Here is a 26,565-nt window from a genome sequence, read left to right as displayed (position 1 = left end):
CAATATTTAATTTAAATACTGATTTAGTTCTTTCAGCATTTATAGTATGCTTTTCATAATACAAATCTTGTTGATATGACTACATCTAAACCTTATTTAAGGACTACCTCTAGTTGTATGATCACATATCACCCTTCTTTAGCCACCTCTTATTTCTGTTGGACAATCTTTCAGAGCCTTTTTCTGTGAGATGTGTGAAAAGATTGAGAGAAAAATATAATTTAAGAGAGGCAGGATCCTTCCTGGCAAAAGGAGAGGTAGATGAGAGATATGATTTAGTAATCCTTGTGAGGAAGCTCTGACTATTAAAAGTCATGAGATGTGTGGTGTGAGGAGTAGTGAGACTACTTTAAAAGAAAAGAGAGATTAACTTTAATTTGCTACATGTTTGCAGATGCTTAGAGTACTCAAGGAATAGATGTTGAACAACTGTCTATTGCATCTCAGGAACACTCTGATGTATCAAAGGCTATTGATCTCCCCGCAAGTCTAAATACTGATACCTTCTTGCAGTCCATACATTCTACTATTCCACCACATGAGATAATCCCTATTTTTGTTAAAAAACAGTCCATTCATTCTTCTATTCCATCAAATGAGATAATCCCTGTTGTTGCTGAAGATGTACTAGTACAACAGTCCATTCATAAAGATTCATCCATTTCAGAATCACCACAACATGTTACAGGAACTGAAGTTCTGAAAGTTTGTTTCGAAGCTCCAATTCATTTATCTACAATACTTGAAGATGCGGAGATAACTGCTGAAGGTGTTGAGGCTTCTGAAACCACTGGATCAATTTCTCATTCTATTCTGCATACTGAAGCTAGAGATTAAATTAATGCAAGATCCATCTGCTATTGAAGAATCTAATGATGGTAAAGAAACTCATGTACCTAATGTTATGTTAGATCTTGAGAATGATCTTTTCTTTTCTGAAGATATGCCTATGCATGTTAGACAACAGAAATAAAAGAGTTAGATGCTAAGAAGAAGCAGGATTATTCTGATAATCTCTGGAATGCTTATTGGAAAGATTATACATATCCTATTTCTAGAACACGTGCAGTTGAACATCTGGAAACAACTATACAGAAGATTACAAATCCTGATATGCTGAATCATCTGAAAGCATCTACTTTGGTTGTCAGATCTTTACATACAGCTCATGAATCAACAACTACTCAAATTAATCAGATTAAAGAATCATTGATTGCTTCAAAGCTGCTTACTCATCAGGAAATTTAGAAACAAATTTCACCAATAATTACTAGACAAACCGCAATTGAAGCCAGTCAAGATAGATTGGAAGTTAGTCAAGCTGAAATGTCTGATCAACTTACTAAAGTACAGAATTCAATGAAGCTGATTATTTCTCTACTACTTGGTGATGATGACAAAAAGGGGGAATTGTTAAATCTAAATACAAACAGCTACATTGACAGGTACTAATGATGAAAATTCTGATGGAGGTAATAAGGCGGAACCAAATGAAATTAAGAAGAGGAAGCAAGAGGAATGAAAGAAGAATTGAAGAATTGATTGTGACTACTAAAATGCAAAAATCTTCACAAGTCACAAATGTTGCTAATGAAGACCAAGGTATTCTGGAGAAAGAAGCTGGTGCTGAAGCAGATCAATATCTTCAAACTATGAAAGTTCAAAGATTTCAAAGTCAAAAGCCAAAGCTGAAGACAGTATCTAAGAAATTTAAATCTTAAACTCTGATATATTTAATCTATACAGTAGTTAAAGCTCTCGATACTGAAGAAAATATAATTGAAGCAGGACTCATCCAAGCTGGTTTAAGAAGGAAGATTTCTGGAAGCATTCTGAGCTGAGGAAGTAAAGTTAACCTCTGACATTGCTCAAGTTAAAGAAGTAGTTCAGGATGAAGAGTTAAAGTCTGATATTCACTGAAACAACATTGAATATGCATACTTGGTTCCTGCATTTAGATAGTTTTGACATCATCAATTGAAACTTGTCCATAATTCCATAATGAACAAGTAGGGGAGATTGTTAGAAGCAATTGATGATATCAAACGGAAACTATCAGAATCATCAATGGATGATGATTACAAGCATCAACGGATGATGATCACAAGAATCAACAGATGATGATGATATCGACGGATGTTGATATTCGACGGATAATGGTATCAACGGATGATGAAATCAGTATTTGTCACATCAGTTGATCTTTGAAGAGGAAAAGGAAATAGGAATTTCAAGTCGGTGGAAGACTTTATCTCAAAAGCAATAGTATAGGTTTCCTTGTTGTTAATAGAATAGGATTCCTTATACATTGGTAGTTGTGCTCTTTAAAAGCATAGTTTAGGTTCATGCTATAAGCAATCGCGACATTGTTATATCTTTTGCATAACCTAGCAGCTCTCAAGGATATTTGTTCATCCTTTCGAGAGAGTACTTGTGTAATAAGTTTTTTTAAGATTGATATAAAAACTGTTGATTCTGTTAAAGCTTTGTCTAATTGATCATATTAACTGTATTCACCCCCCATCTATAGTTGATTAAGGGCCTAACAGAGTTACTAATTTCAAGATGTTTTGGTAGGACCCAAAGTTGATCCCTCCAAAGTTTTAGTAGAGGTAGAGTCGGATTGTTTGAGTATGATCCAACTAATAATGATGTAATAGAAAAGTCTACCGGGATTGAGCCAGTTAGTAGATTGGGGGAGCCATAGTTTCCAGTTTCAAAGGAACCATTGATAGTTGGCCCTATGTATTCTTGTGAGAATTTTTTTGTTATATGAACCTCTTCTCGGTCACAACATAAAGAACGACATACCATACCCTATCAAGAATACTCATAGTTGACTAGAGAATGTGACTTTATATACAGGCAGAACATCGAGTTGCACCGATTAGTTGCATCTATGACACCAAAGACAGAGGTGAGAGTATCAGATATAGAACCGGGTGTCAGCATTGGAGTTAGAGCTACGCTTGAGATAGTTATGCAGCGGTTATTAAAGTTTTCATCGACTGATGAGGGTGAGATGGACCCTACAAGGGTAGGATGTATATCAAAGTAAATTATGGATGTATTCGTATGTGGTGATTTTTTTATTTTCATGCATTGTTATTTTGATGCATTATTAAATTCAGGGAAGAAGATATTTCTAAAATGGCTTCACGAACCAGGTATATATAATATGAGTTATTAACAAGGGTGTTTGGATTGACAAATGCACTAGAAGTTTATAAAATAAATGAATAGAGATTTTAAGAAAGATTAGAATAAGTTCATAGTTGTATTCATTGATGATATTATGACATTTCTCAAAGGGAGAAAAAAATGTGGGGTTGTAGTGATTACGCGTTCATATACGAATTTAGTATAATTGAAGACGTACGTAGGTGAATGATGTTAATTGTGGTAAATGTACTTTCCAGTAATATACATGTTAAAATAGTATGCGATGATGAACGTGGTTGACAACAGTTGATTAATATACTTGTTTACGACTTGGTTGGTTGTTGGTGTCGGCTTGGGAAAATATTACACTTTTAAAACAAGAAGCGCCCATTTGATACCCCAAATAATTACAATTTCTATTTTTGAAAAAGAGTTTTATATATCTAAATCGACTTGGTATAATTGGTTTTGGATTTCATCTACTTAATCGTTATTTGGTTTAATTGATCCATTAAAGGGAGTTGATTGATTAATTTTATCAACTGATGATTAATTAGATGGTAATCGATTCAATTTAGATTAAATTATTTTCAAATGCGGCTTTCAGACCCGAGATTAAAGAAATTAGGGATTTTATGAGATCAAGGTCACCAGTAGAATTTATAATTTTAATGAGGTTAGTGTAATATTACCGTCAGTTTGTTCGGGACTTCGTCGAATTACCTACGCCCTTTGCAACGGACAAGAAAGAACTAAAAGTGTGTTTGCATCGACACGTGCGAAGAAAGTTATCAAGGACTAAAGGTTCAAGAGAGAAAGCAAAGAGACGAAAAAAGAAAATAAAGGGGAAAAGGAAAAGGAAAAGAAGAGATTGGTAACTGTACCACTGTTGATGTTCCATATGGTCAAAGAGGTTTTATCATATTTAATGATGATTTTCATGAAGGACTTGGATGTATATCAATATAAAATGACAAAGTGATGGTGAATACTTTAAAACAATAAAAGACTCGCGAATAAAAGTACCCGACATATGATCGAAGTTAGCAATGATACTAGAAGTATGAAATATACATGAACCCTATGGGTATAAAATATATTGTCATTCAGAATGAGGTAAATATGAGACATGGGCTATGATTATAATTGATTAAAGATTATAATTACTCGATTAATGATTATTCGGAAAACGCTAATGGGCAGCCGACATTTTCAGCAGAAAGGGAAGTTTAATCTTGTTAACCTTATTAGGAAAGATAGTAAAGGAGTACAAAAATTTAGAGATTGGAAAAAAAGACAAATTTCATGCTAGAATCAGTAACATAAATGGCTTATGTATAAATGTGCTACCCACGACAATTGAAACGAGTCACATATGTCAAGAAGAAATAATGACCCACAAAAAGGAGAGTCTAACTAGAAAAAAACTAGAATAGGAAAAATGATACAGATCTAAGAATTTTTCCCAAGATATGAGTAGGATAGGGGTATCAGTGTGGCAGAGGTAAAGAAATGAATTTGACGAAACGCTTATGACTTGAGATATATAATTCATTCCAGAAGTATAATAAGGTATGTAGATTTAGAAGAGAATATTCAGTGACCAAGTATGAAGAAGAAAATTTCAGAATGGGTAAGCAAATGTTGCACTTACCAAAGAATTAATGCAGAACATCAAAGGTCAAATAGATTGTTGTAACTATTGGATATTCCATAATGAACATGGGCACATCTAGTAAGGGAATCCTAAAGAGATTACCGGCAACCAAAGCTAATTATGACGTTATTTAAATCATTATTGACAGGTTAACCAAAACCAATCATCATTTTTCTAGTAATGAACGATTCACCTGATACGTTAGTTCGTTGATGCTTAAAGGAGATTGTGGTATGACATGAGGTTCAAGTATTAAAGGTATAGGATTGAAATCCTTGTTTTAATTCAAAATTTTGTCAGAAGAGTTAAGATTGTTTAGAAACTAAGTCAAACCTGAACATTATCATCTACTGAGAAACAGACAAAGTGAAAGAATGACTGATACAAATGAGGATATGCTACAAATATGTATATGAAAATTTAAAGTTAGATGGGACAAGTTATTATTCTTGATGAAATCTTTCTATAACAATAGTTATGATAGGAACATGGTCATGCCATCTCATAAGACTTATACAGGATAAAAGATAGATATCCCGTGTCTTAAGAAGAAGTTAATAAACGGAAAATTTGTATCTATAACTGATCCATCAGATTAAAAAGAATGTTGATCATATTCAAAAGCAATTATAAACTACTCAAAAACCGTCAATGAAAATATATCGATCGAACAAGGAAGATTATGAACAATGAGGTTGTAAAACCAGTAATGTTGAAAGTGTCCCGTGAACACGATTGATTAGATTTAGCAGGAAAAAGAAAGGCTTGGTATCCATAATGTTGGTTTACTTTATATATCAAGGCGTGTGGGGAATGTTGCATGTGAGCTGGATTTACTAGAACCTATGCAATATATGCATAGTGTCTTTTATATGTTTATACTTAAGAAGTCTTATCCAGATTCATTCATATGATAGAAACTCAATTAAATTGAGTTATATTTAGCAACTGATATAATGTGATCTCAGTAAGAGAATGTTAAGTAATAAGTCAAAGTTGTGAGTAAAGGTTTTATGAAGGAATCGTAAGGTTGAAAGGTCAACCTGAGAATTTGAAAGTGATATATTCGAAAAGTATCATCACCTGTTTCCTACCATGATTCTGAGGATAAAATCTTTTAAGGAGGAAGGCTGTAAGATCCAGGAATTTGATGACTAGAATATAATTTATTAAATAAAATATTATGTGTTTATCTTAGTTTGAGATGTTACGTGCTATATGTTATATGTAGTCTCGAGGGTAAAAATATTTTTTTCGGATATTTTGTTAGGTTAAAATTTAATTATATAAAATTTTACGCTATGTGGATTAATTTTGATGGCCTATATTATGTATGGTGCATTTGAAATTGTTTTACGTAAGGAGTCACTCATAATATATATTTTCAGGATATATTGTTAATTTAAAAAATATTTTATTTTATGAAAAAATATCGGACTGGTCCTCTATCGGGACGTCCAAGCCCATAAAATTCAAATCTGAATTTTTATAAAATCACAGGTCTTTCAGATATTTTATATTTTCGCATTTTAGGAAAGTTCACAATTTTTGGAGAATTTTGACATTATTTTTATCTTTATTTCAAAATAATATTTTCAAAATTATTTCCCATTAATTATTATTTTGGGCATGCTAAATTAAATTTCAGGTTAAAGAATTTATGAGAGAGTTTTTGATTAAAATATATATATATATATATATATATATATATATATATATATATATATTTCATCAATAATCATTTCCCCGGGCCACGTAACCCCTCTCATCTCAATCTCTTGTTTCGATGTCTATGACTTCTCTCTACCTTTTGTCTCTCATTTTTATATACATAAAAACAACAAAAAAAAAATCATATCGTACAAACCTTTCATCCAAATCTCAATATCTATATATAGAAATAACCAGACCTTCGATATCTACGCATAGACATATATATTGCAAGCTTTCGAGAAGAAAATTTCTAGGAAGATATTCTGTTAAAATTTATTTTTGGTTGTACAAAGGGAGTATGATGATGCGGATTAATCTACAAGGCGATTCAACACGTGTGTATCGATGTATATTAAATTGGATTTTTCTGGAAATATTTTTTGGACATTAAAATTATTTTGGGGTGACCAGAAGTTATGTTGGGGTAAGAATTTCGAGATTCTGATTTTGTACTTAGTTATATTATAGCATATTAGTATATATATATATTAATTTCTTAATTTTTAGAAGTCGTTAGAAGGGTCGTTGTTGGACGGGTTTTGGGCTTCTATGGTCATATTCTTTATTCCGGCGAGTTTATATGTGTATATATAAATTACGGTGTGTTTGAAATTTATTTATTTTATTAATGTATAATTGAATGGTGGTGTTTGGGATTGATTTTGAGGAGCTGTGATTGCGGGGGGAAATCCGTTGTACAAAGCTGTTATTTGAAAAAACAAATATTATAATAAAGCATTTATTTTAGGTTTAAATTATTATTTGATTAAAATGTTAAATAGTTAATTATTTGGATTAATTGACTTGTTTAATTGATCATTATTAAATTTGAAAATGATTTATTAATCGAATTATTCATAATAATACGATAATAATTAGATCGGTTATCCGTTTTAAATGAAACGGACGTGTCTAGACTTAGAAAATTATTTGCTTTCAATAAAAATATTTTAAAGACCTAAATTCTTTTGTAAAAAAAGGTCGCATATTTTACAAACGCTTCTGAGTCTGGTATTTTCCAAAAAGTCGTATTTTGACCCGATTTTAGTTTTAAACACATCGAGCCGCATCTTTTGACGAACTGAGTTACGTGCTACGTGTCGTATGTGCTTACATTCTATCTGAATTATGTGTCCACGTGTCTCTTAAATTTTACAATTGGATATGATCTTTATCTATGTTAGAAATATGTTGTAGGCCTGATGCTAACTTAATAAAATACAATAAGTAGATAAGTTAAATAATTTTGTAACCATCAATTGATGGAGTAGCTTGTATTAAATAAGTTTTTGTAGCACATTTCTGTTTACTGTAATTACTTTGAGGTTTAGAAGTTGTTGAAAATTCTAAGTCATGTTGGCCAATTGTAAATAGGAGATGCCTTGTAATTCTGCATAAGTGAAAGAGTATCAACTGCTAAGAAAACACTTTCAACGGATAAACTACAAAGCCTCGACGGATGACTCAAGACACTTTCACCGGATAATCCAATAGAGACTCAACGGATAACTCAAGTTAAGTATCGACGGATAATATTGAAGTCTTGATGGATAACAAATTTAAATAGCAGCTGAAAGTGACTTGACAGTGACATGGGTTGATTGTATACAAAAGGAATGTGGCAGCCTGTTTGCAGGTTTTAGAAAACAAAGAATCATTTCCATTTCGATAATTAACTAAAGATATTCAAAGATGCTGGATAGAGAAATGAAGCAACATGTGAATAGACTTAGATATTTATTTTCACTGTTGTCTTATTCATATGTAACTTGTTAGTATATAAACCAAGAGTAGCAAGTAGTTAAAAAAGGGATTTGAACTGAGAAATAGAAAAAGCTACACTTGTTAGGAATTCTCTCTGTTCATCTTTGTAAAAATACTTGTAAGCAGCTGTGTGCATTCTTGCATCACAGAGTTCTCTAGTCTTTATATATATCTCTGGTGGAAAGATCAATCCACCGGAAAGTTTTTAAATAGTCTTGTTTATTTACTTTATGTTTGAATACTTGAATTATTTTAATCCGCACTATTGCATATTCATTCATAGTTATATATATTTAAAAGAGTTTTTAAATTTCGAAAAGAAACCTGAATTCCATTCAACCCCCCTTCTGTAATTATGTTGTTAGATTGTTAGGAAATAACAATTGGTATCAGAACAAGCTCTTGACACACTAGGAGTTTAAAGATAAAAACAAATTAACAACAGGAGTAGAAAAGAAGTTGGAGTGAAGATCCCAATTTTGTACAAAGACAACTATCATCACTGGAAAGTGAAGATGCACCTTCATCTACTCTCTCAAGATGAAAGATATGATGAGTGCATAGAGAGAGGACCTCATGTTCCTCGCAGGACTGCAACAGATGTTGAAGAGCTGTTGGAAATGAGCAAACAGTCCCAAAGCCAAGGTCAGAATGGACAGATGAAGACATTGAACAAGTTCCTAAAGACAAAAAGGTCATGAATTTTATGTTCAATGGTCTTGATGGAGATATGTTTGACAATGTTATTAAATGCAATACTGTAAATGAATTTTGGGACTAAATTCAAGTGCTATGTGAGGGAACTGAGAAGGTCGGAGAAAATAAGATACAACTCCTCATACAACAATATGAACATTTTCATTTTAAAAATGGTGAGTCACTGAATGACATTTTCAGTAGATTTCAAAAACTACTGAATGGTTTAAAGTTGTATGTGAGGATATACCAAACTAAAGATTCAAATCTAAAATTCCTGAGATCTCTACCAAAAGAATGGAAGCCAATGACAGTCTCTCTCAGAAATTCTCAAAAGTATAAATAATTTTCTCTAGAGAGACTGTATGGTATCTTAAAAACCTATAAGCTCGAAATGGAGCAGGATGAGCTGTTGGAGAAAGGAAGAAAGAAAGGTGTATCTGTTGTATTAGTAGCTGAACAAGAGAGAGGAATAAATGTGAAGGTTGAAATTGTGGAATATACACCAAACTCAAGGGTTTGTGAAGGAAAAGTAAAAGGGATAATGGCCGAGAATGAAGATTATCCTAGTAAGGATGAAATGGAGGATGAGATGAGCATCTGGCTTTTCTATCAAGAAAATTTTCCAAGCTCAGAATCAAAAAGAATTTTGGAGCAGCCAAGCCAAACAGAAACATGGTGGTCAAGTCAAAATTCAAATGTTTCAAGTGTGGCTTGAGTGGTCATTTTGTCAATGAATGTAGACAGCCTAACTCTGAGAAAAAGAGGTTTGAGCCAGTGGATTATAAAAAAAATACTTTGAATTGCTCAAACAAAAGGAAAAGGCTTTGTTGACTCAGGAAAATGACTGGGCAGCAGATGGGGAAGATAAAGATGAAGAAACAAGTTATGTCAACCTAGCTCTAATGGCCATATCAGATGAAGCAGAGGTCAGTTCCTCAAGCAATCATGTTATTACTACAAACCTAGCACACCATTCTAAAGATGAGTGTAATGATTCCATAAATGATATGTCCACAGAATAATATCACTTTTGTGTTACACTTATATCACTCACTAAAGAAAACACAAGAATTAAAGATAATAATTTGTTTTTAAGTGAGAGAAATGATGTGTTAGAAACTCAGTTTATTGAGAAACTAAGAATAGAGTGCAAGATTGCAAAGGATGAACTGACTGAGTCTTTTAAGAAAAAGAAAATCTTAAGAAAGCAGCTTGAACGTTAGCAAGAGGTGATTAAGGCTTGTAAATCATCAAGGAATGTAAGTGCCTTAATTGCCAAAGTTCAAGGAATTGAGTCTTTATATGAAGAAGCCTGGAAAAAGGATAAGAAGAAACTGGACCCTATTTTAGTTGATGGTTTATCAACGGATGTGGAATCAATAGATGATGAAGCTTATCCGTCGAAAGCTGAAAGTAAATATTCGTTGAAAGACAAGGATGCACATATGTTGATAGAAAAGAATCCAATTAGCAAAGCCAAGCTAGCTAAGATGAATGAGAAATATGGATCAGTTTATAAGAGCTTTTTTATAGGAGAATCAAGTCAAGTCAAGGATACAAAGAGAGTGAATGTGGGGCATTTGTCAATGAAGCAATTGAATGACGGATTGGAGAAAATTGAGGTCAAGACAGATTCTAAGAGGAAAAACAACAGGAATGGGAAAGTAGAAATTAACAAACATAACAACTACACACCTGATAAGTATGCAGCTAGAAAGACTTGTGTGAAGTGCGGTAGTGTTAATCATTTATCTGTTAATTGCAAATATGTTATACCTACACCCATGTCTGCACCTCCCTTTCTTACCAACATGCCCACATTACCAATGAGTGTCATGCCTATTATGCCTGCACATAATTTAAATGCACAAATTGCTAATATGCCATTTGCACAAAATCCTTATTATGTTGTATTTAATATGCCTCAAATTTAGCATGCCTTAATGGAATAACATGTTTGCAAATTCCATGCCATTTTATGCTAACCAACTTGTGCCTGATAATTCTGTGACTTTTAATGGTTTTCAAAGCCCTAAGCCTCTGACCAAGGTTGATTCTCAGTCACCTAAGTCAAATGAGGAAAATCCCAAGAAATCTTGGGTACCAAAATCAACTTGATTTTATTTTGATGTGTGCAGGGAAACAAAAAGAGTCTATGATATCTAGATAGTGGATGCTCAAGGCATATGACTGGAGACTCTAACCTGCTCACTGAGTTCAAGGAAAAAGCTAGCCCAAGTATTAATTTTGGAGATGACAACAAAGGGTATACTATGGGATATGGCTTGATTTTAAAATCGAATATCATCATTGAAGTAGTTGCTCTAGTGGATGGACTCAAACACAATCTTTTGAGTGTTAGCCAGCTATGTGACAAAGGCACCTCTATAATATTCAATTCTGAAGCTTGTGTTGTTAGAAACAAGAAAAACAACAAAGTGGTTCTCACTGGAGTGAGAAAAGGAAATGTGTATCTAGATGACTTTAACTCATCTAATGCAGATTCTATTACCTTTCTTCTCAGCAAAGCAAGTCAAGATGAAAGTTGGCTATGGCACAAGAAGCTGTCTCATTTGAACTTCAAGACTATGAATGAATTAGTCAGGAAAGACCTAGTAAGAGGCTTTCCACAAGTTGAGTTCTCAAAGGATGGATTGTGTGATGCTTGTCAAAAAGGGAAACAAATTAAAGCATCATTCAAAAGGAAGCTTGAATCTACAATTGAAAAACTACTACAACTGTTGCACATGGATTTATTTGGACCGGTCAATGTGTTGTCAATTTCAAAAAAGAGATCTTTCCTAGTGATTGTGGATGATTTCTCAAAGTTCTTTTTGACATATTTTCTTAAATCTAAAGATGAAGCTAGTGAAATCATTATCAATCATATAAGGCAAGTCAATAATCACCCTGATCTCAAAGTTAGAAGAATTAGGAGTAACAATGGAACTGAGTTCAAAAATTATACAGTGAGGTTATTTAGTGAAGAAAATGGGATCGTGCATGAGTTTTCAGCAGTAATGACTCCACAACAAAATGGAGTGGTGGAAAGAAAGAATAAATCTCAAATTGAAGCTGCAAGAACCATGCTAGAGGATTCAAAGTTACCAACTAATTTTTGGGTTGAAGCTGTCAATACTGTATTCTACACTCAGAATATTTTTTTGGTTAATCAAGCAAAATGCATAACTCCTTATCAATTATTCAAGAATAGGAAACCAACACTGAACTTTCTTCATGTTTTTGGATACAAATACTATATTCTAAGGAATCAAACTGAGCAACATGAAAAGTTTGATGCCAAAGCAGATAAGGTATCTTTGTTGGATATGCGGTTGGAAAAACTTATAGAGTCTACAATCTAAGAACCAACATTATTATAGAATCTTTACATGTTATATTTGATGATAACAAGACTGAAGGACTGCAAGATGAAGGTTTCCATGAAAGCCTCAAATTTGACAATGTTAAGATGAATTGTGATGACAGTGATCAAGAAAGTGATCAAGAAATAATTACTAAGGAATATGCACAAAATTCTACATCCGTCAAAAGACAAAATGTTGTATTTGTCAAAAGATCAAGTACGACATCCGTTAAAAGACATGGTGCATCATCCGTTGACAGACAAACTGTATCATCTGTCGAAAGGAAAAATTCAGCATCTGTTGAACCCTCATTAGGAGTTGAAAGTCACTCTAGATCACATAATGAAAGAACCCCAACCTTAAATCAAAGATCCACAAACTCAGGGGGAGTTTGTTCAAATAAAAACTCAGTCACTCATCAAGACAACTATGAGGCCTCTTTATCTAGAGCTAATCTACCACAACAAAGAAAATGGACTAGAATTCACCCCTTTAAATTAATTATTGGTGATGCATCTTTAAGAGTGCAAACAAGAAAAGCAAATCAAGATGAATGTCTATATAACAGCTTTCTGTCACAAGAAGAGCCAAAGAAGGTAGAAGAAGCTTTGTTGGATCCTGATTGGATTTAGCTATGCAAGAAGAGCTACACTCATTTGAAAGAAATAAAGTATGGAAGCTGGTACCCAAACCTAAAGGAAAGAATTCTATTGACACCAAATGGGTATTCAGAAATAAGATGGATGAAAATGGCATAGTCATAAGGAACAAAGATAGATTGGTTGCTAAGGGCTATTATCAACAAGAAGGAATAGATTTTGATATGACTTTTGCTCTTGTTGCAAGACTTGAAGCCATCAGAATTTTTCTAGTCTATGCAGCCCGTGCCAATTTCAAAGTCTATCAAATGGATGTAAAAAGTGCTTTTCTGAATGAAGATTTGGAGGAGGAAGTCTATGTCAGTCAGACTCCTGGTTTTGAAGACCCTAATTTTCCGGAATATGTCTATTATCTTTTGAAAGCACTCTATGAATTGAAGAAAGCACCTAGAGCCTGGTATGATACTTTGTCAAAGTTCCTTTTAAAAAATCATCATTTCACAAAAGGTATTGTTGATAAAACTCTTTTCTTTAGAAATGTTAATGGCTCTAGTATACTTGTTCAAATTTATGTATATGACATTATATTTGGTTCTACAGATGATAAACTTTGCAAAAAATTTGCCAAGTTGATACAAAGTAAATATGAAATGAGCAAGATGGGAGAACTAACTTACTTTCTTGGTCTACAAGTTAAGCAAGTTAGTGATGGAATGTTCATTAGTCAAACTAAATACATTCATGATCTCTTAAATAAGTTTAACTTAATAGATTGCACATCTGCAAAAACTCCCCTGGCCACTGCCACTAAACTGAAATAAACACAACTGAAAAGTCTGTGGATATTTCAAATTATAGAGGCATGGTGGGTTCACTTTTATATTTGACAGCTAGTAGGACAGATATAATGTTTGCTACTTGTCTGTGTGCTAGATTTCAAGCTGATCCTAGAGAATCTCATTTAGTAGCTATTTAGATAAATTTCAGATATCTCAAAGGGACGCCAAAACTTGGCATTTGGTACCCAAGAGAATATGGTTTTGATCTAATTGGTTATTCAGATGCAGATTATGCAGGTTGTAAAATAGATAGAAAAGTACAAGAGGAACCTGAAAGTTTCTAGGAAACAAGCTAGTGTCCTAGTTTAGTAAGAAATAAAATTTAGTTTCTACTTCCACAGCTGATGCTGAATATATTGTTGCTGGTAGCTGTTGTGCACAAATTCTATGGATAAGAAACCAACTATTGGATTATGGTCTACATGTGGACAAGATTCCAATTTTTTGTGAGAACACAAGTGCCATTGTCATTACTGAAAATCCTGTGTTGCATTCAAGGACAAAGCACATTGATATCAAATACCACTTCATTAGAGAACATGTCATGAATGGTACCGTGGAACTCCATTTTGTTCCAAGTGAGCAAAAACTTGCAGACATCTTTACCAAGCCACTTGATGAATCAACTTTCTCTAGGTTGGTAAGTGAGTTAGGCATGCATAATTATTCTTAATTCATTTTGATTCTATGTAATTTGAAATGCAGCCAGAAATAAATTTGATTTTTCCTGAAAAGATGAAATTTTGGCTAAGTCAAAACTAATCTCTCGACGGATGTTCATTATTCGTTGAAAATGAATATTCGTTGAATTTCATTATCCGTTGAAAGTCAAATATATTTTTGGGTACTTTATCCCTCGACGTATATAGGTATATCATTTATCCATCGAATTGCTCCAATCATAGCCGTTAATTCTAAACCCTATCCGTTGAATTTACTTACAGAGTATATGTATATGTTGATGAATAATTTGGAATTTCTACAGTTTATTTTTAATTTTAAACGGTTATTTTTGGCAATTATCATTGGATACTTTATTTTACTTTTAATTATTTGTTTTTCTTTTTATGAGAAAGTATAAAAGCCCTTTCCATTTCTATATTTCACTTTTATCTTTCTATGGATTTACAAATCAAATTTTACTCTCTTCATCTCCAAAACCTCTATCTCTCTGTAACTGCATACTAAACAAAAATGGCACCAATACTCAAAATCATGTCTCAATCTGGGTTTGCTACAAGAAAAACTACTTCGTAGCACTTGTGGACAAGAGTGTTACTTCTGAAGACTTTCACAAGATGATGGACTTCATTAGTAACTTGAAGTTGAAGTACTCTATGCTCGAGTCTCCAGTGATTTACTACGAGGTTGTGGAGCAAGTTTGGACCACAACCATTTTTAACTCTACAGACATGATCATTACCTTCAGTCTTAAAAGTAATGATTTCTGTGTTAACTGTGATGAAGTTCAAGCTTGTTTCAAATTTCCTAAAAATAACACATTTGTTCCACACACAGACACTGATGTGAGTAACATGCTTAAGTCAATGGGTTACTCTCTTGATTCCACTAATTTAGGTAGAATCAGAAGAAAGGGCCTTAGAAAAGAATGGAACTTTCTATATGATTCTTTTATAAAAGTATTTTCGAGAAAAATAAGAAATTTTGATGCAATTACTTCTTCCATGCTTAATATATTGTACATGCTATTAAATGACAAGTATTTTAATTTTAGCAATTATGTCATGCTAGAGTTAGGGTATAAGTTAGGAGATATAAATAAAAGACCAAATTATGTGTATTATGCTAGGTTTCTTATGATGCTAGCTAATCATGTATCTAAAGATCTTTTAATTGAGAACCCAAATAACAATCTTGCCTATTGGGTCCTGGAAAAGAGAGTGCTTGCTAATTTATGCAGGAATAATCTTAATGATGAAGTGCCTCTTTACTACATTCCAATCATGGAGGCACCTCAGGTATGTGAGGTAAATGTTCCTGTCTATAACTCTTCCCAATCTACTATTTCTTTGAGTTCAACTACGGCTATGGCATCTATGACTGTGGCCCAACAGATGCTTACCCAAGCCACTAAACCAAAATCTTTTAAACCCAAACCAAAGAAGCTACACTCTAGTTTCTCCCAAAAGAAACTAGTTTTAAAACCTACCACAGCACCCGAGGGGAGTGTGAAGGGTAGTGAGCAAGGTGATGGAAAGGCTGAAAATCAAAGAAGCCCTAAGAATAAGGTGAGAGAGGTTAGTGTGTCCCAACCAAGCTACTCTACAGTCTCCCAAAAGGTTGTGGTGCTTAATAAGGAAATTAGCACATTACCAAAGGCATTCTCCCAAAAAGACAAGACTGCTGAAATAAGCTCTTCTCCAAGAGCATTGAACAAAGGGGGTAGGGACACCAAAGACAAAACTCAAACTGTTATGGATCAAAAACTAAAGTATAATAATTGTTGTATTTACTACTAAGGAACGTGAGCTTCGAGGCTCGATTTGACTGCTCTTGTGTTTCGTGACTCGATCTGCCTTACAAGATGCCTACGTACCTTGCTGTGTGCAATGATCAAGTCAAAAATATAGTTTTGATCTGTGGGGTGAGGCCCCTTATATAAATGTTGGGAGTCCTTGAATTGGACTTGGGTTAGAAGATTGGTGGGAAAGTCTCAGAATTAGAATGGACTTTGGAGTCTTAAGAGGTAGAAAGCTGATTCCTTATCCCACCAGGCTCCTTGGAGACCAATCTACAAGGATTTATTTCTCCACTAGGAGTCATCTTATCAGCTGACTTATCCCTTATTAATTAATTAAACAATTAATTAATATTCAGGGTTTTGGGCCTTCTCAAATAGGCCTAGCTGTTGGCCCAGTTCTGATATGATTAATGCAATATTAATTATATACCCAGGTCTTATTTTCTTCTCTATCATTTGCCCCCTAACTTTTGGGAAACAGTGACTAGGTTTCGCAGAAGTTAAGTTCATTTATTCCCTTACAGGGTATCATTTTTGCGTAAAGTGTGGAGCGACCTACACATTTACAACGATTTGCTTTTATCCCTATTATTTAGGGATTATCTTAATTTTCAAGAATTTTTCCTGAATTTCTGGGATTTTTCCTTTATTTCCAGAATTACTTCCCTTAATTTCTGGGATTTATCCTTATTTCCAGGAATATTTCCCTTAATTCTGGGATTTTTCCTTAATTTTCAGGAAATTTCCCTTTATTTCTGGGATTTTTCCTTTAATTTCTGGATTTATTCATCATTTTCTGAGAATATTCACATTATCCAGAAAATATTTAAGTAATTTCCTTTAATTTTTGGATTTATTCCTTATTTTCTAAAAATATTCATATATTCCAGAAAATGTTTAAGGAATTTCCTTTAATTTCTGGATTTATTCCTTATTTTCTGAAAATATTCATATTTTCCAGAAAATATTTAAGGAATTTCCTTAAATTTCTGGATTTATTTCTTATTTTCTGAAAATATTCATATATTCCAGAAAATATTTAAGAAATTTCCTTTATTTTCTGTAATTTTTCAGGATTTTTCTTCTTTTTCTTCCCTCATTTTTTTTCTTTTTTTCTCTCTTTTTTTTATGTATTTGGTTCGACCAGGAATCCTTATTCGACCAGGATCCTGGTCGAATTAGGCTCCTACAGTGCCAGATCGAAGCCCATTTCGGGCAGAAGTATTCGAGTAGAATCCTAGTCGAATTTCGGCCAGGATTTTTATCCATATTTTTTTTATTTTCGATCAGGAATCCTTAACCATTTCCGTCAGGATCGATGTTTTTTTACCGAATTAACTCCTACATAGTCCTGGTCAAAAATATTTTCGACTAGAAGCATTCGACGAGGATTCCTGACCCTTTCGTCAGGATTTCTTTTGTTTTTCTGACCGAATTCAGCCCTTTTTTATCCTGGTCATGGTTTTTTCGACCTCAAGCACTTCGACCAGAATTTCTATGTGATTTCTGGTCTAATTGGGTCAAGTTTTGATCGATTTATCTCTCCTTTTCAGCCCTGTTCGAAGTGATATTCGACCTTATCCATTTGACCAGGAATTCTATATAAATTCTGGTCGAAAATGGGATCAAGATTTTCACATGTTTTTTGGCCCATTTTTTATGGGCTTCCTTGGGCCTATTCTCTTTCAACTGGGCTTCTTCTTTTGGGCCTTGATTTTGTATGGCCTTCAGATATTTGGGCTTTGGTTTATTCCTATGCCTCTTTGTGGGCTTTCTATATTTGGGCCCTTTTGTTGATTTTCTGTAGAAAATCCTGGATTTGGGCCTTGACACTGGGCTTCTTGGGCCCCTAAACACTTGGATTTTCTAGAATTTCTAGGGTTTTTTCTCGAATCTTCCAGAATTTTCAAAAATATTTATTTAATTTAAGTTTTATTTCTGGATTCTTCTATAATGTTCTTTTCTTGGGCCCAAATGGGCTTTTCTAGGCCTAACTAGCCTTCTTTGTGCCTATATAAGAGTGGGATGGGAGAGTGAAATCCCCACACCTCTCATTTCACTTCTCATTTCACTTCTCAAATACTCTCCTCTCTTCTCAACATTCTCCAAACTCCTCTCCTTAGAGTTTTCCGGCCTACTTTCTTAGCCTTTTCCGGCGTCCCTCCTTTCCAAGATTTCAAGGTTCCTTCAAACTCCATAAATGGCTGATAAGAATTCCGAGAGAGCGGCCAAGATAGCCTCAGCTTCGAAACGAGGTAACGCATTGAGATTCATTCTTCTTACATGTCTTTACTTGATATGATCAACATTAGAGGGGATGAGTATCCCTCTAATGCACATCTTGACTCTTTTGATTACTGTAACACGTGGCATACCATAGATTACGATATGTTAAACGCACGTTATAATGTTCGTCCCCCCTTAGACTAGTTCCAGTTGACGGTGACAATCACACTTGCCACTGGAAACCCGATACTCTTTTCGTTTACACAGATGCCCTCAATCCTGGGCTTAGGTTTCCTTTTCATCCCTCCATTCCTCACCTCTTAGCAGATTTGCAAATTAACCCTTGCCAGCTTCCTCCAAACTCCTGGAGGAACATTTTATGTTTCATGGTTTATTTTCTTAGGGGAGGTTTTCCCTTATCAGTAGCTATTTTTAGGAAGATTTTCCAATATTATAACAGTTCTTCGAGTATTTGTGGTTGGGTATACATTAAACAAAGGCCCAAGTGCAAACATATTTTTAACAGTGCCTCCATTCCCAACAATAACCAACATTGGAGGAGTAGTTTTGTCGGGTTAAGGTGGGAGAATGGTGACTGGGGCACCCTCTTCAGATCTTCCTTCGTGAAGGTTAGTGATTGTAGCCTCAAATCCATTCACCTAACCCCCGAGGAAACTATCATTTATGATGACCTTATTCGGGATGATGGTGCCACCACTAGCTGGACCCTTTCAGAGGAGTTTTCACTTATACAAGTAGGGCTCTCCTCAGCTTCTCCTCAGGGTATATTTCTTCCCTTTTTGTTTTTACTTTCTTTCATGCATTATTAACACCACTTATTTTGTTTTTCTCTTATTTTTGCAGCTGATAAGGAGATTAATGACGATAATGTGCCTCTGGTTGAGGAGACCGCGAGGATGAAGAAGGCTCGCCTTGCTGGGCTGGATACTCGGGGAAAGGTTATAGAGCCTATCTTCTTAAGAAGCATAAGGAGCCCATGGTGGAGGTTCCTGCTGAAGGAGCTGAGGCCCACAGTGCCCCTATTTTTGCTGCTCCTGTCTCTGCTGCTACTGGGGCTTTCCAGCCTCTTTGGGGATTCCGTCAAGGGGATACCGTGGTTGGATCCACTAAGCACACCTGGGATTGGTCTTACCACAGCGTAACCCCCAAGGACTTCACTGATGTGGTAGCTACCCCCGACCGGAGAGGATAAAGCTCATGGGAGCTCAGTCCTTGGCCACGGTACGACTATTTCTTAAAATTTTTCTTTCTTTTTACTTGTAGCATTTTCTTGCCTTATAATATCTTCGTTTATTGTTTTATTTCAGTCTAAAGCCTACTTCCAAGGCGCTGTGAGGCAAGCTGAATCATGGAAGAGGGCTTCTGACAAAGCTGACAACGCCCTCAGGAAGCAGCAGAAGAAGTACGCTGCTTTGGAGAGAAAGTTGAAGCGTAAAGAGGAGGAGCTCGGTGAGTCCAACGCTGAGCTGGTTGTGCTAAGGGCTGAGAAAGACAAGGCAATTGACAACTACTTGGACTCGGAGAAATTTACCCAGTCCAGAGGGTGAGGGATGACTCGGTGTTCCCTGGGTTTTTTAGGACTGGCTGGGACACGACCTTTGGGACCGTGAATGAGGCTTGCCCTGATATTAACCCGAAGGACTATTTCTGTCTAGACGATAAGGCTTTACTACAGAGGTTCCGTACCTGAGTGGTTGTCTCAGATCGTATCCCTCAGGACCCGCTTCTTCCTCCTCCCGAGTCATCTTCTAGGCCTGTTGCAGATGATAGTTCTTCCTCCTCTGGGACTACTGAAACTTCCAGCGAGAGCAGTGAGGATGATGATATGGATGATGAGGGCACCTCTGCTCCTTAGAGCTTTTCTAGCCCTGCGTGGCTTGTTTGTTTTACTTTGTCTTTAAGACTTTATTTATCAGGCTTTGTACTATTTATTCAAATCAGTTTTATTTATCGAACTTTATGCTTTCATCTCATGCACTTAGTTTACTTACCATGCCACAGAGATTTAAACATATTTTGAAAACTTTCTAAATTTCACAAATTGTTGGGATTCATCCCTTACACAAGTCTTAATAAACCTCAAAATAAAACTAAAACATGTAAATCCTAAGCAAGCAAAGCTTCAAGGTGCTTTTCAACCTACTTGTCATCTTGACAAGTGAAAATCGTGCTCAACCACTTTACACATAGTAAATCTTCAGGTTTTGTGCATGCCAAGGTCTCCGGACTTCAAAACCATCAATAGTCTCAATCTTGTAGGTTCCTCTACCTTGAACACTTTTGTCCTTGTATGGCCCTTCCCAATTTGGGGCAAGTTTCCCTTTCTGCCCTACACCAGAAGCTTACACCTTCCTCAGGACTAAGTCACCCTGCTTGAAAAAACTTTCCTTAACATTTAGGTTGTAGTAGAATGAAGCCTTTTTCTGATATTCCACTATCTTCGCATGTGCCTCATCTCGTACTTCATCAATTAGAGCCAGGGCTAACCTTTGCCCTTCCTCATTTTCCTCAGCATTAAAAGCTTGAATCCTGGGAGAGGAACGTGATATCTCTACAGGAACAACCGCTTATGCCCCATATGCTAACATGAAGGGAGTTTCTCCAGTCGTGACTCTACAGGTAGTCCTATAGGCCCATAGTATTGGGAGTATTTCATCCACCCAGTTACTTCTCGACTTCTCGATCCTCTTCTTTAGTACATCCAGGATTATTCGATTCGCCACTTCTGCTTGCCCATTGGCTTGCGGGTGAGCCACAAAGGTGAATCATAATTCAATTTCATTATCCTCACAATACTTCTTGAATTCCTCATTATTGAACTGTGTTCCTGTTGGATTTTTAACGCAGCGGGGCATGGCAAAACACTTTTACACATATAAAATCCAAATAAAAGCATACAGATCATGAATAAAAATTCGAGGGATCGAATCTAACCTTTAAAAATAATTCGGAGACAACGATCAGAGATCCTTAGCAGTTGCTCCTCAAGTGTGAAGCACTCCACCGGTATCCACCAAGAAAACGATGTTAAGGAGGAGGAAGGAGGTGGAGAGAATTGGGTTTTCCAAACTTTTTTGGGTTTTCGGGTTAGAATAAAATTAGGGTCTATAATAGTGTATTTATAGGCAAAATTTTCAGCTGAAATTTTCCCATAAATATTATTATTATCCCATTTATTATTCTTATTAATAATTAAAACACCTTTTAATTATTAATCCTTTTTCTAAACACTTTAGAAATAATTCTCTCTCTTGATTTAATTTCCAAAAATTAAATCCTTTAATTAATAATATTAAGAACTTTTCTTAATTAATTTATAATCAATTAAATCTCATTTAATCAATTATTAAATTTTCCAATTAATTATTTATTTCATAAATAAATAATTATCAGCCATTATTAATTAATTCATCCACCATTAAATCATTCTCTTTTTATGGTGTGACCCTGTAGGTTCAATATTAAGCCGGTAGTAGAAATAAATAATAATAAAACTATTTTATCATTATTTATATAAATTCTCTAATTTATTAAATATGATTAATTAATTAATCACATTTATTCTACATCGTGAGGGATACTTCTCAGCATATCGTGACTATCCGGATAATATGAATTCACTGCTTAGAATACCAAGAACCTATTCAGTGAATAATTACCGTACAATAAACTCCTTCTACCCTACAATGTTCCGATTAAATACAAGGCATGGATCTCGTGTCAAGCCTATCTAATTTAATCACTTGCTTACCATTTACTATGCGTAGTTCTATGCAAATTAGAAACTCCTTTCTAATTTCATTTACTCTGGCCAGAGATTCCTGAACTAGCATAAGTGGATCAGCCTTGAACATTCGCTTCCTTCACTGGAAGGGGTAGATCCTTTATTGATCATACACTATCTTCGTGTACAAATTCCTATACCCAGAAGAGCCCTAATAATTGTCCCTGGAGACTAAGAACTAAACCAAAGCATAGTTCAGTGTACACAAGATGACTATGATGACCTCAAGTCTAAGGATACTTGTACAACTATCACTATGTGAACAACTGCTGACACGTGAGTGAACTCCATCAGTTGTTCAGCTGTGCGAGTCATGTTCAGTGAACTTATTCTATAATAAGCACCTACATACTAGCTATAGTGTCACCACACAAATGTCTATGAGAACAGACATCCTTCATAATGAAGCAAGCATAGTATGTACCGATCTTTGCGGATTATTAATTACCAGTTAGTAATCCTATGACCAGGAACTATTTAAGTTTAGAGTTATCAGCTTTTTAGGTCTCACTATTATGATCTCATCATAATCCATAAAAAGCTTTACTCTAAACTATGGTATATCTTATTTAAACACTTAAATAGATAAAGCCCGTAATAAAAACAAAACAAGTCTTTATTAAGATTAATGAAATCAAAACAGATTACATAAAAGTTATTCCTAAATCCTAATACATGGTTGGACTTAGGACATATTCCTTTCAATCTCCCACTTGTACTAAAGCCAATCACTCTGGTATCTAATACCCATCTTGTCTTTATGACGATCAAAGTGACTTTCATAAAGTAGCTTTGTGAGTGGGTCTGCTATGTTGTTATGTGTGTCAATTCTAATTCAATACAATACAAGAAATGTTACCGCGCTCCCACTAACCCTTTTGTAGACGCATGGTTCATCTACGTTTTTGATAAAATCAAACTCTTTGATTGTCTCATCAAAACGAATGTTCCATCTTTCGAGAAGCTTACTTTAAACCACATATGGTTCGCAGTAGCTTACACACTAGGTTTTCATTTCCCTTGGAAAGAAAACCATCTGGCCATCTGCCAGATTTCATAGTCGTAGTAAGCAGCATTCGCAAGCAAAATCCGAACTGATTTTAACAGGGCTACAGGTAAAAGGTTTCATCAAAGTCAATCCATTGCCTTTGTTTGAATCCTTTTGCCACAAGCCTGGCCTTAAAGGTCTCCACCTGGCCATTTGCTCTAATCATTCTTTTGTATACCGTATACATAGATTCCATTCCGGATTTCATGACACCATGCCATTTCTCTGAGTTAACACTACTCATAGCCTCATTATAGGTCACAGGGTCGTCATCATCAATGATCGACAAATCATTCTCATTCTCAATGACAAGCCCATATTTCCTCTCAGGTTCGCGAGACACTCTCCCTGACCTATGAATGGGCTGTTCCACAAAAGGTTGTTCAGTCAGAACAGGTGTTTCCACTTGATCCGTAGTAGTTTGTGCTTCTTGAACTTCATCAAGTTCAATTTTGCTCCCACTGTTTCCTTCAAGGATAAACTCCTTTTCCAAGAAGGTAGCATGTCTGGAGACAAACACCCGATGATCGGTGTAATAGTAATACCCTAAAGTCTCTTTAGGATATCCCACAAAACTACATTTTACGGATCGATATTCCAGCTTATCTGGGTCAACTTACTTGACATAAGCTGGACATCCCCAAATCTTAACGTGTTTAAGACTCGGTTTCCTTTCTTTCCATATCTCATACGAAGTTTGAGGAACAGATTTGGAAAGCACCTTATTCAGTAAATATGCTGAGGTTTCCAATGCATAACCCCATAGGAATACTAGAAGATTTGCATAGCTCATCATGGACCGAACTATGTCTAACAAAGTTCGATTTCTCCTTTCAGATACCAATCTGGAGGAGTCCTCTGGGAGACTATACCATTTACTTTGAGATAATCTAGAAACACTCCATTAAAGTATTCACCACCTCGATCTAATCGAAGAATTATAATACTATGTTTGGTTTATTTCTCCACTTCATACTTATACTCTTTGAACTTTTCAAAGCCTTCAGACTTGTGTTTCATCAAACACATATTCAAATCTAGATCTATCATCTATGAAAGTAATGAAGTATGAAAATCCACCCATGGCTTGCGTAGACATTGGTCCATATACAACTGTGTGTACCATTCCTAGCAAATCTGCAGCCCTCTCTCCATGTCTACTAAATGGAGACTGCAGTGCCACAATTAAGTGAGATTTTCATCATCCCTTTTCTTTTATTAGTTTGTTCAATCTGAAGTAAATTATGTCACATATATACAGACCATTATTTAAAGCACCACGTCCATAAAGAATATTATCTCTAAGAATAGAACATTCATTATTCTCAATAATAAATGAAAATCCAGCCAAGTCTAACATGGGAATAATATTCCTCACAATCGAGGGAACAAAATAACAATTATTTTAAAAACAATAGTCTTGCCCGTAGGCCTATGTAAATGAAATGATTCTACATCTACAGCAGCAACTCTTGCTCCATTTTCATCAGTAGAATCACCTCCTCTTCCTCAAGAGTCCTACTTCTCCTTGGTCCCTGTAACAAATTGCAGATTTGAGAACCACAGGTGGTATCTAATACCCAAGTAGAAATTTGATTTAATGACATATTCACTTCTTTCATGAACATACCTGAATCAGAAGCGGTAGTCTCAGTACCCTTCTTCTTCTTCATTTCTGCAAGGTAAACCTTGCAGTTCCTCTTCCAGTGCCCCACCTTGTTACAGTAAAAGCAAACAACTTTGCTCTTGGGGTCTTCAGCTTTTGGTGGAACCGGCATTTTCTCACCTACTTTCTTCTTCTTGGAAGAGTTCCTCTTCCTTTTCTTAGGATTGGAACCTTCACCAATTAGAAGAACAGAACTCTTCTTAGGGGGAAAATTCGATTCCGCAGTCTTCAACATGTTGTGGAGTTCAGGCAGGCTGACATCCAACTTATTCATGTGAAAGTTCATAACAAACTGCGAGAACGAACTCGGAAGCGATTGCAAGACCAAGTCTTGGCTCAGCTCCCCATCAATGGCAAAACCAAGTTGTCCAAGACGTTCAATCAAATTGATCATCTTAAGTACATGGTCATTCACAGATGATCCCTCAGACATCCTACAACCGAACAACTCCTTCGATATCTCATATCGAGCTGTCCTCCCTGCCACATCATACAACTCTTATAGATGCACGAGGATAGTGTGAGCATCCATATGCTCATGTTGCTTCTGTAGCTCAATGTTCATGAAAGCTAGCATGATGCATTGAGCAATATTTGCATCATCTATCCACTTACGATACACAACATGTTCATCATTATGTGCATCATTAGCAGGTTCAGTAGGCTTAGGTGAGTCAATCACGTATTCCAACTTCTCAATCCTGAGAACAATTCTCAAGTTTCGAAGCCAGTCAGCATAATTAGGACCAGTCAATTTGTGAGCATCTAGTATGCTCCTGAGTGATAGTGCAGAAGACATAACGTACAAAGTAAATCTGTAAATGATAAACACATAACAACACTTAGCAAATATTCGATTTCATTTTAAAACACTATATGAATCGGGTCTTTATTCATAAGTGGCTCCCACTAGTTTTCCTAATTTATTCAACCCCCTACGTGAAAAATTAAGCATTCATAATGCTAGTGGGAATAGGGATCCTACATTCCATTACACAACCCCGGCTGTGGCACGAAACGCCATGTAATGTTCAATAGACAGACAACTCTTGTCAATTACATCTTATGTTATTCCCTAATCAAACTTTAGCCTCTTGAATAATTGAGTCACAGCTGTGGCACGACAAACTCAATATTCTAAGTCAAGTCTAACCCAACATTCCGTACAATTGAATCAGTCCCCAAAGGCCCACGGCTGTGGCACGTAACGACCTTTAGATTCTTATTCAATGTACACATCTCTATGTAATAGACAAGTATTTCTTATTTCAAAATCAAAGCCCCGTTGTGTCATTGGCCAATTACTACTTGATATTATTTAATTTTAGAGGGTTATATTACGTTACAATCATAATCATATTATAAAGAGATTCTTCCTTTTAAATTAAATATTTCAAATCAATAATCAGATGATTCCTAGATCGGGTGGAGCATTGTCAAGAGGCGTCACTTAATAACCCTTTCTTACAGATAAAAATCTGTTGTTGACAGAATCATCCTTTCTCTCATATCGAAAATTCATATTCAATTACGTGTT

Source organism: Apium graveolens, chromosome 2, assembly GCF_009905375.1.
Source record: "Apium graveolens cultivar Ventura chromosome 2, ASM990537v1, whole genome shotgun sequence".
NCBI lineage: Eukaryota > Viridiplantae > Streptophyta > Magnoliopsida > Apiales > Apiaceae > Apium > Apium graveolens.
This window is presented reverse-complemented; position numbering follows the sequence as displayed.